Source organism: Antedon mediterranea, chromosome 9 (genome assembly GCF_964355755.1).
Source record: "Antedon mediterranea chromosome 9, ecAntMedi1.1, whole genome shotgun sequence".
Lineage (NCBI taxonomy): Eukaryota > Metazoa > Echinodermata > Crinoidea > Comatulida > Antedonidae > Antedon > Antedon mediterranea.
Window position 1 is genome coordinate 15,264,753 of NC_092678.1, and position 11,383 is coordinate 15,276,135.

Sequence of the window (11,383 nt, forward strand, 5' to 3'; positions counted from 1 at the left end):
ACATGAATAATTACTGTTCATAAAATCAGACTAAATAATCTATTTGGAAACTTGTTAGTTAATGCCAAAATAGGCTAATTTCTTGTTGATATAATACCTGTATTGATGAGCGAAACGTCATTATGATTTTATTATTACAGACTACATGATTAAACAATACTTGAAAAACAATCTAAATGTTAAAATAAAATAAAATAAATAATATAAAGAACTAGATCTATGGTGACTCTTATTATTTGTTTTACTTGGCTGCAGTTAGATAAAAGAGTCTAATCTGTATACGTTAGACAATCATCATATAACCTCGTAAGCATACATGAACTATTGACAATGACAGGCATTATTATACGTTTTAACTAAATCAACAGGGAAATACTGGTGAATTATGGTCTGTATACATACACTATATGGCAATGGTTTTTGTTTGTTTTAACGAAGCTAAGCAGAGAGTTACTATAAAAGAGTACAAAGTCTAAATTAGTTAGAACATCTTCATACAGTATCGTCAGCGTACATAACTGTGGAAAAGTTGAAGAATTATGTGTAAGTTGTTGTGTAAGTTGTTCTGTTCAAACTGTTTATTTTGAAATTATCAGTAGGCAAGTATAGCATTTTACATTTATTGATAGCAAGTATTTATGTTGAAACAGATTATCTAGTTTCTATATGAATGTAGGTGTACAACGTATAAGCCTACGCTGACTTAAGTATAACATGCTGTTCGGGACTATAATTATGGTTTCCATGACGTTTACACCTTAAAGGCATAATGTTGGCTTAAGTATGAAAGGTCTACATGGATTTTGTTGCAGTGAAATATCTTGATTCTAATAGATTCTAGGCCGTTCAGCACTACATTGCTTCCTGATCAGTGTGATATATTTCTGTTTGAAAGAAAGGAATTAAATTAAATTTTGGCACTTGGCGGATAACCCCTTGTTATTGTCAGGATATTTTTTTTTTATCTTATTCTTATTTCTTTCCTGGAATTTTTTTGCACGTGTATCTCTAATTCTGGTCAACATAAGTTTTTATATCTTTTTTATAAGGTTGGCCTGTAGCTGTAGATGTGCAAGACACTTTGTTATATGACGTCAGAGTCGCGCAGCGCAAGTTACGCGCGATTTTATGACATTTTATTGTTACTCATACATTCTGAAAAAAAAAATTATTTTTCAATGAAACTTAACGAAAGTGTATTTCATAATATGGAGCAACTTTTGACATGATAAAAATGGCGTGCTACGCAAAAAATTACGCAAGTACGAGTTTTTGAAATTTCAAAATGCGCAAAATTAATTTTTAATCAATTTCGCGTACATTTTTCAGGCCATTTTGAGCATTTCAAAATTTTCTAAATTGTTTGCGTTTTGCGCACGCACTTACGCGCAGCTCGTAAAAAGCGTAGAAAAATGTTTTTTGAAATTTATTTTTGTTTTTCATATCTTAATATGTAGAAGATCCCGTGCCCGTTATACTTCAAGAATCGTGTGCTAAAAAATGGGTAATTTAATGCAAATTTGTGCAAAAATATACCTAATTTTAATCAGTTATAGCTCCTCAGGATGGCTAGTGACCCACATATTTTAAATGTTATTATGGAAGCTGATGAGTTGTAGTTATCAATTCATGTACAATTTATATCTATCGGATCTTTTGACGTCACCATATGGGCACTCGAATTTAAAAAATAAGATTTTTTCGCTTTAGTACTAATTAATCCCATTTCATAGAGGACATTGCGCTTATGCTTTCCCCATATCGTCCTATATTTGAATATGTTTTTTCTCAATAAATTCTCTTTCACATGAGTTAAAACAATTTTAATTGTTATTACGTGATCAAATAAAAAAAAGTAGAATAACGTGACTTGCTTAATTTTATCTATACAGTACATTTCAATCTGTCATTAGCTCCTATGAATGAAAAGTGACTTGCATGATTATAACGTATTTTGGAAGCTGTTGAATTGTAGATATGAATTCATATACACATTTTGTCTATTTGATGTCATGACGTCATCGTATGGCCAGTTAAATTCAAAAAGTCAGATTTTCATCTCTTTCGTAAATGTTTGTCGCGTCTTGTTAAAATTGGATTAAATGACGGGTCTTTTAATTCGTCTATACTACAATAATTATATATAACATATACAGAGTATTCCGTAAATACTGTAATATGCTATATGCTACAAAATAGGTACAATTCAGCACTGTAACATATTTAATTCATGTCATAGGATGGCATAAGAATTGTCGGCGTTCATACGTATGTGCATGTTGAGTTTGCGCAGATAACCCGAACTCGTCAAAGTGACGAGTTCAAATAATAGTTTACAGTTTATGCTGTTCGCCTTTCAAATGCATTTATGCAACTATCCGAGTAATTATAAAGTTATAATTTTCATTTTTTAAATAAAAATAATGTTAACAGTCCACAATGGTTTTTGTTTTTATAATACACCTTTATACATATATAATTTATCTCGAGCGAAATCACGCCTATTAAAACAAACAAATTTCGAAGAACGTAATATAATAATAAATTTACAAAAGTGAATTCTGTATTATAATAAAGTATTAAAAAAGTCGAGTTTTCCTAGACTGGCGAGATCATCAAGAAAATCTGTGTTATGTAATAATTATATTTTAGTATTTTTCTGAATTATACCTCTGAAATACACATCTAATGCATATAATCTGTATTCTGGTTTTGTTTTTTTATGAATATCTGGTTATTCATTTTCTAATAATAATATAATAATATATGTACTTCCTCCAACATTCACAAAATAACAAAAAAATTAATGTACGAAAAACAACATACAGGAGGACAATAACCTACACATTCCGTTTTACAATCCCAACTTATCATAGGCAACCTTAAGTTAGTTTCCATTTGTGAGATATGAACAAAGTAGTAGTAGTAGTAGTAGTAGTAGTATCTTCATCTGAAGACGCATTCCGAAATACTTAACTTTTCATAAATCGTCTCAACATCGAATCGCGAGTATATTCGCGAGAATCAAACATTCATGGGTTCTGATTTGTTGCATATTTTTTTCACGTCATAGAAAGTAGATTAACATATATATACGCATGCGCATAGTAAATACATTTGCATAATGAAAACCAGCTTAAAGCGATATAACAATTTCGTAATTCAATTTCCAAATTCAGGATTGTTTTACTTATTCCCTATTCCAGCAGAATTATTCTTTTTCTAATTAGGCAGAAACTATTAAAGGGCATTATCTAGTCAAATGAATATGCATAAGACAATGACGTTATTCTTGTTGCTTTTTCGTTGTCACGAATGTCATTACATTTCATTTCAAAAGACATTTATTTTCCTCCATTGCAATACAATACAAAATAAAAAACAGAAATGGTAAGGTATATTAAAAATGAAAAAGATGATTGGAAATTAAGAGAAACAAACAAGACAAAAAAAAAAAATTAAATAAATAAATAAATAAATCTAAAAAAATAGATCAATCACATTGTAGAATCAGAAAATAAAACTAAACAACCACAGTAGATCAATGTTCAGCAGCATAAATCAAATTGCGACATTCGATCGTTGTCGTTTTAATAGTTTGACATTAGGTGTTGTTGTTGTGGTTACTGTAAATAACTTGGAGTTATTAAAATAAAAAGCACACGTACGTTGCTACCTCAATCAGAGTGCCGCCAACGATATTTTTTTCGTACATAAGTTTGGGACCCCTCATGAAACGTCACAAAATACACATGAATAATCCATCAGTTAAATTTGTTGTTCCATTTGCACCCAAGCGTATAGATTGATTACAACTGCAATGCGATTCTAGGCCTATATCTCCGCTGTGGTTGCGGTGTGCGATTTTATAAAAGAATAGCGGCGTTTTATGTGGATTGTCAAAATAAGTACAGCCTTTAGTTCATGGTGTTTTTTAATAGAATTTATTATCAACGAATTACGTGTTTAAATTGTAATTTCTATTAATAATAAATAGTGTTTTGCGTGATGGTAGTGTTAGGCTATTGAGAACGGATTTCTTTTGGCATCAAAGCTGAAAGCTGGAGGTGAACACACCTCACATGCTGTAACAGCAGCCATTCTTCTTTTGAACGAACAGGTCGAAGAGCGAGAGAGAGCTCGCTAATATGGAACGCCAGTAACCATTCTCTTCTCATGCGGTGACGTCATGCTCTCATACTATTTCATTATGCTCGTATACTCTTTCATTAAGCTCTTATTATCATTATCTTATACTCATTCCTAATGCTCTTATGCGCATACATATTGCTCTTATACTCATTCCCAATGCTCTTATACTCTTTCTTAATGCTCTTATACTCTTTCTTAATGCTCTTATACTCTTTCTTAATGCTCTTATACTCTTTCTTAATGCTCTTATACTCTTTATTAATGCTCTTATACTCTTTCTTAATGCTCTTATACTCTTTCCTAATGCTCTTATACTCTTTCTTAATGCTCTTATACTCTTTCTTAATGCTCTTATACTCTTTCTTAATGCTCTTACACTCTTTCTTAATGCTCTTACACTCTTTCCTAATGCTCTTATACTCTTTCTTAATGCTCTTATACTCATTCCTAATGCTCTTACACTCTTTCTTAATGTTTTTATACTCTTTCTTAATGCTCTTATACTCTTTCTTAATGACCTTATACTCTTTCGTCATGCTCTTATGTGACTTATCATGATCTTATACTCTTTCGTCATTCTAAAATATGGGACGTATCATGCTCTTATGAGGTAACTGAAAATGCTTTGACACATTCTCTACGCACGTGGCGCACTACTTTAAATATAAAATAATCGACGGCTGTTTATTTTGTGACGTTTCATGAGGGGTCCCCAAATTATGTACGAAAAAAAATCGCGTGCCGCCAGTGCGGTGATACAGTTGCACATGTGCTCATCGCGTACTACATCCGGGGCAGTTATCATGGTAACGTTCAAAGGTCAGCAAATAATATATGAATATTACATTTACAGTGTGTATCGGCCTCAACAGCGATCTTTTTTACGTTTATCTGTTTATCTGAAAATATTGTTTTTGTTAAATACAGTTTTAAGAAGGTGCACAATCATATTAACAACTTTTCTGAATTGTGTTGACGCAATGTTCCCCAAAAACTATAATTACTTTCTTTGCAAACGTATTAAGGCAAACTCTACAAATGTGCACCACGTATAGCTACCTTGTAATGTTTACATAAGCCTATATTGTTAACCATCGACAAACACAATAAACGGACTTTCCAATCCAGTCCGATAGACTATGCTAAAGCACTGCTGTCAATCAAATAAACACGCTATTTGAACACCATGTATGTATCAAGAATTAAATGTGAGATTAATCCAGATATTAAATTGTCTTAATCCTTTTTTACTCCATGTATAAATAAATACTTTTTATTTTAACTTTAAAAAAATCGTCAGAACAAGGACAGTTTGTAAAATACGTCTCTGATTCTCTGATTTATCTTATCTAAAGAAGAGACTTAAAACGAAAATATTGGTGGTGTATTTAAACTTATAATATATAGTGCGTGTTTATAATAGAACTTTCAAAATTTTGTTAATTAACGATAGTTATAATGATAGCATATCTTTCGCAATGGACTATCGTAGGTACGAAAAGAAGGTACAAACATGGCCTTGATTTGAAACGATAAAGATGAGGAAATCTGTGTACTATCGCACTAACTTTGTTACTGTTCGTTAGAGCAGCTGAAAAATGTTATGACAGAATCAAACAGCAACATACATACACGTATTAATTCGTCTTAAAACAATTAGCAGATGTAACACTTACAATAGAGAAACAAACATACAATACTGTATAACCTATTGAATCAATTTTCAATCATTTGTGAACACCATGTATCACCAACGCCTCACATGTGTTTTTTTTTTCACTTAACCGCAATCATGAAAAGAGAGTAAACGTTTTGTAAAGGCTGTGGTTATTGTCTCTCATCTCTATTATCGAATCAACATACGGGTAAATTGGACCGTCTGTTTAATAGTAACAACTTACTAGTACCAAGGTAACACTAGTGCAACGTAGGCCACACCGGATCACACACCATCGAATCATTAGAAAGGTTTATATTATGTATATTCAATTCATTAGATTATCGCCATGTCCGTACTATTTAGTATACCGTACATTATACATTAAACTGTGAGTCGTTCGGTATGTGTAGCCTACACTGGCAATGAGTCTGTTAACTTAAAAATGTATTTTACCCCCAAAATATGAACAATGAAGGTAAATAAGTAATTTGCAGTTTTAATAAAGTTAATCACTTTCGTAGTATGTCACTTAAAAAGACAAAATAAACGGTAACATTCAATCAAAATCCTATTGACATATTGGCAAAACAAAAATTGCCCATTTGTTTGTTGATATCTGGATTGAGGAGCGAAACGCTATTATGATGTTATCATTAAGACTATGCAGGACTAAAACTATGTTTTAAAAAAAACAGTCAATATGTTTAACTAAAATAAAGTAAATACCTACAGCATATATTGTGAATTATTGTATGTATACATTACTTATATTTTGCAACAATACCAAAGAAGGGTAAATATTGGTTTTATCTTAGCTACAGTTAGATACCAAACTACAAAGTCTAATTTGTATAATTTTTACAATCCTCATACTGCATCGTCAGCATGCATACAGGTACTGTTGAAATGACATCAACTTTTGCGTAAGTTTTTCTGTTTAAACTGATTGTTTTAAAACTATCATTAGACAAGTTCGTATACGATATACATTGATTGAAAGCAATGTATTTATGTTGGAGTTAAACGAGTAATATATGAGAAACAATATTTAATTGTAACATTCACAAAAGTGAATACTGTATTATAATAAGGTATTCGTGGAAAAACTATTCTTATTGATGTACTTAACAGTTCTATCATTATTTAAAAATAAATGTTAACTTTTTTGTTAAACCAATTGTCAAGTACTTACTTGTTAGTTCTGTCATTGTATGATTGAATGATCTGAAAAAAAATAACCAAAATGGGGAATGACAAAAGTCAAATTTTCCTTAAATGTTGTGTTCCACACGTTTCATATAATTAGTATTACATTACATTTTTGTTAATGATAACTTTATATTTCAGATTTATGTCAACATGCACAGTATATATTATTGTTGCATCCAAAGCCATTAATTATATTATCTTAACAGAAACAAATCAAACGAAACCACCAAAGAAAAAAGCTAAATGGAGATTCAGTATAGTAATCAAGATGTCGAGGTGAGTTATAAAGTTAAAGAACAACACAATATGCCTACGAATATTAAATACATTTTCGAACGAGGCAAACAACTAAATCATTATTTTGTTAATGTATTGATGTAATTCATGCTATATCCTATACCTTTACAGTTACAGATTAGAAAATGCATTTCAGGTTAATGACTTGCAACAAATTAAAGAAATATGTAAAAGAAAACCAGATATTTTGGAAACCAAACATCGGGTAAGACAAAATAATGATAGGACTCCCATATTACTATAACAAATTATTTTCATTCAATTAGTTAGTCAATTCTATTTCGTCATCAGCCTATGTCGCTACGGAGTAGTACGAGAGAGAGTACCGCGCATGCGTATGCCAGTTGTACCGTTCATGTACATGCTGCTAGTCATTTTCATTTATATCAGATAGAATAAATTTCCAAACTACAGTTTCAAAGTTTTTGTAGATTTGCCACCTAGACTGGTCAATTCAGATAAGTATATAGACACTACAGACCGTTTTTTAGAACAGGTTATTTCTTGTTTTCTCTATGGAGAACAGTGATTACTTTTCTACTTTACTAGCCTCTAGGGCTAGGGCTAGGCTAGTACTAGCTAGGTCACGCGAGGGTTTTTCCGCCGGCGCGCTTCCCGAAGAGACTAATACACTGTTGGGCGAGCTTAGTAGAGCCAAGCCTATTCAATTGTCCTCAAATGAAGCAATTAACACACCAGCTTCACAGGAAGCATACACACTAGCTTCACACACAGGAAGCATACACTCCAGCTTCACAGGAAGCATCAAATACTGCACATGCAGCACATGATACCTCTAATGACATATTCGGAGGGGATGATTTTGAAGAGGTGGAGGAGGAAAATGTAGACTCCATCCTTAATCTAATCGATACGTCCCTATGTGTTGACAACACTGTTGGGCCTGACATATCGGAAAAAATCGCAAAAATAATAAATGCTAAATTTGAATCTGCACTGAGTCTAGATACCTGGTAATCTAAAAGAAGTATATGTACCAAAAGTAAATGACCAAATTTGGAATGGACTGAAGTCTTTTAATAGACAAAGGGATCTGCCTGTAGCAGCCCTACAGGACTCAGCCGTAAAGGCCACAAGTGCCATTGCTATTTGTATCGAAGATATGCTTAAGGCGAAAGAATCCAAAAAGGCTCCTGATTATATGCTAACAGCTACCCGCCTGTTTGACTCTGTAGCCCTCTTGGGTTTTGTCAACAAAGAGTTATCGTATAAAAGGAGGGACACATTAAGACCGCTACTAAGCACAGACCTCAAAAATGCATGTTTAAGAACAAACAAACCTGAAAGAATGCTATTTGGCAATGACTTAAAACAGGTTATGACTGATTCAAAACTGGAAGGGAGGATTATGAAAAACCAGGGAGAAGTAGGCAGATATGCCCCATACACTACACAGAGAAGACCCTTTTAGTCGCGGGGACGCGACTCTATAGTTCACTATATGTCGGTCGGTCTGGTATCACTATGCGTTTTAGCACGCGACTTATGGCTGTTGGCCTTGTTTACCTCAGAGAGGGTACAACCCTCAGACATATCGACAAATTACCGGCGATAGATTCACAGGTAAAGGCACACTCTGAGTTAAATGATCTTAAATGATACTTAGACTATCGAGTAGACCATTTGTTGGTGGCCAATTGAAAACATTTATAGAAAAATGGCAAGAACTAACTTCTGACCATACAATCCTAAATTCAGTGAAGGGTGAAATAATACAATTTTTAAGTCCTCCACCACCAACCATTACACGTCCATCAAATTGTATTGTAAAGAATCACATCAACTTAGTAGAACATGAAATACAGACACTGTTAACTAAACGTGTACTGGTTAAATGTGCATATGAACCAGGGGAATATGTATCTCCAACTTTTTCAGTTCCTAAGAAAGATAATAGGGCACTCATAATTTTAAATTTAAAATCACTAAACAAATATATTGAATATAAACACTTTAAAATGAACACAATCAATACCGCATTAAGTATGATAACGAAGAATTGTTGGATGGCCTCTATTGACTTAAAGGATGCATATTATAGTGTGGGAATACACAAGGATTCTCAGAAGTATCTAAAATTTCACTATCAGGGAGAACTTTATAAATTTACAGCATATCCAAATGGTCTTTCCTTTTGCCCACGAACATTCACCAAACTATTAAAACCACCACTTAGTTTTCTGAGAAAGAGAGGACATATTTTATGTGTCTATATTGATGATCTACTATTATTAGAAGATGTATTGATACTATTATGGAAACAATAAAGATGTTTGATAATTTAGGTTTTGTTATACATCCTGAAAAATCAGTTTTATACCTACACAAAGTATCACATTCTTAGGTTTTAATATTAATTCAGGTAATATGAAAATTACTTTGACAAGTCCAAAATTGATCGACTTACTGACTGTATTACCAGGATATTGGCAATACCTACTCCAACAATTCGAGAGATAGCACAGATTATTGGGGTATATGGTGTCAAGCTTCCCTGCTGTACAATATGGTAAATGCCATTATCGGGCAGTGGAGAGGGATAAGATGAATGCTTTAAAGACAGCCAGAGGAAATTTCGACTCTAAATGTCCTCGGCTATTGAGGATCTACAATGGTGGCTGATAAACCTACCACAATGTTTTAATGTAATTTGACATTTAGCAATTGATTTAACTATTTACACAGACGCCTCTCTTTCTGGTTGTGGTAACAATGGGTGAAGCCGCTACAGGTGGTCATTGGACAGTAAATGAGAGAAAATACCATATAAATTATTTAGAGCTATTAGCTGCATATTTGGCCTGAAATCCTTTTCCAAACAAGTTCTAGGTGAACAGGTAAAGCTCATGATTGACATTACTACTGCTGTTTCCATTATAAATAATATGGGAACATGTCACAGTGATCCTTGTAATGATATTACATGGACAATTTGGGCATAATATTATAATAATATTGGATTACTGCAATCCACATACCAGGAGTGCTTAACAGTCGACAAATCGTGTCAAATTTCGACTCGGAGAGGGCGCCCTACTTTTCTAATTTAGTTCAAAATTGCTAAATTTTAGGGTGTTGGAAAAACACAATATTTGTAAATTTAGCTGATTATCGGAAAAATATTGTTAGTGAAATAAATTCATAAATGGTTTTAATATATTGTCATGTAAAATTAAATGTATTTGAACAAAACGATAATCTGTAATTTAACGGCAAAATCAACCAATGTCTTTTTTTCGAAAATGTACCCTAGAAAATCATTAAAATAAAATATTTAGATAAATTGAACAGTCCTGAATTTAAAATCCCTGTTAGAAAAATTAATAATCTACAATATACGATATTAAGATACAAAATTCGGTGGTTGGGATGCAGCTCCGACTATTCAATCTAAAGGTACCACTATTTGTTCCATCGAAAACTAGCGAAACCGCCATTTTGTAAACACATCGTCATCGTGTTTATGAATTTATTTATATCGAACGATATACGCGATGTTTATAATTGTCCGCGTATAAGAATTCATATAAATAAATACATTCCAATACAACGTATATTATTACTTGTTTATTTATCACAGTATACATTTTAGTTGAGGAATATTTATCATAACTATTATAATAGCTTTTATACGAGTCCGAGGCCTAGCCCTATTAGCGACCGATTGTTCCAGGGGCGGAAAGTCACTTAGTGACGTTGTGATCGGGCGCGTCGGGCCTAGCTAATATTAATAATATGACCTGAAATAAGCGGCTAACAAGAACTGTTATATACTTGCTTACAATTGTTTTGTTATTGATGAACAAACAAGCAATTAGATTGAATAACAAATTATTTATTCATTTTTTTGGGTAAAAACATGTACAAACTAGTACTGTATAATATAAATTATAATATTTATAGTAATTATTAAACTAATACAGTATTAATCAAATATAAAATAGGCCTAACATACAATAAATATTCAATTTTTAAGGTCTACCACATGACAATAACATAATTTACAGAGTATAGTGTAGTACGTTTGCATTCAACATAAATATT

At 32.4% G+C, this 11,383-nt stretch overlaps 1 long non-coding RNA gene across 1 annotated transcript; it reads left to right on the plus strand.

The window, feature by feature from the left end:
* The first annotated feature begins 522 nt into the window (after positions 1 to 522).
* On the plus strand, positions 523 to 7,489 carry LOC140059138 (uncharacterized). Its single transcript, XR_011847124.1, has 3 exons — positions 523 to 543; positions 7,228 to 7,297; positions 7,430 to 7,489. It is a non-coding gene; the product is annotated as an uncharacterized lncRNA (long non-coding RNA).
* The last annotated feature ends 3,894 nt before the right edge of the window (positions 7,490 to 11,383 follow it).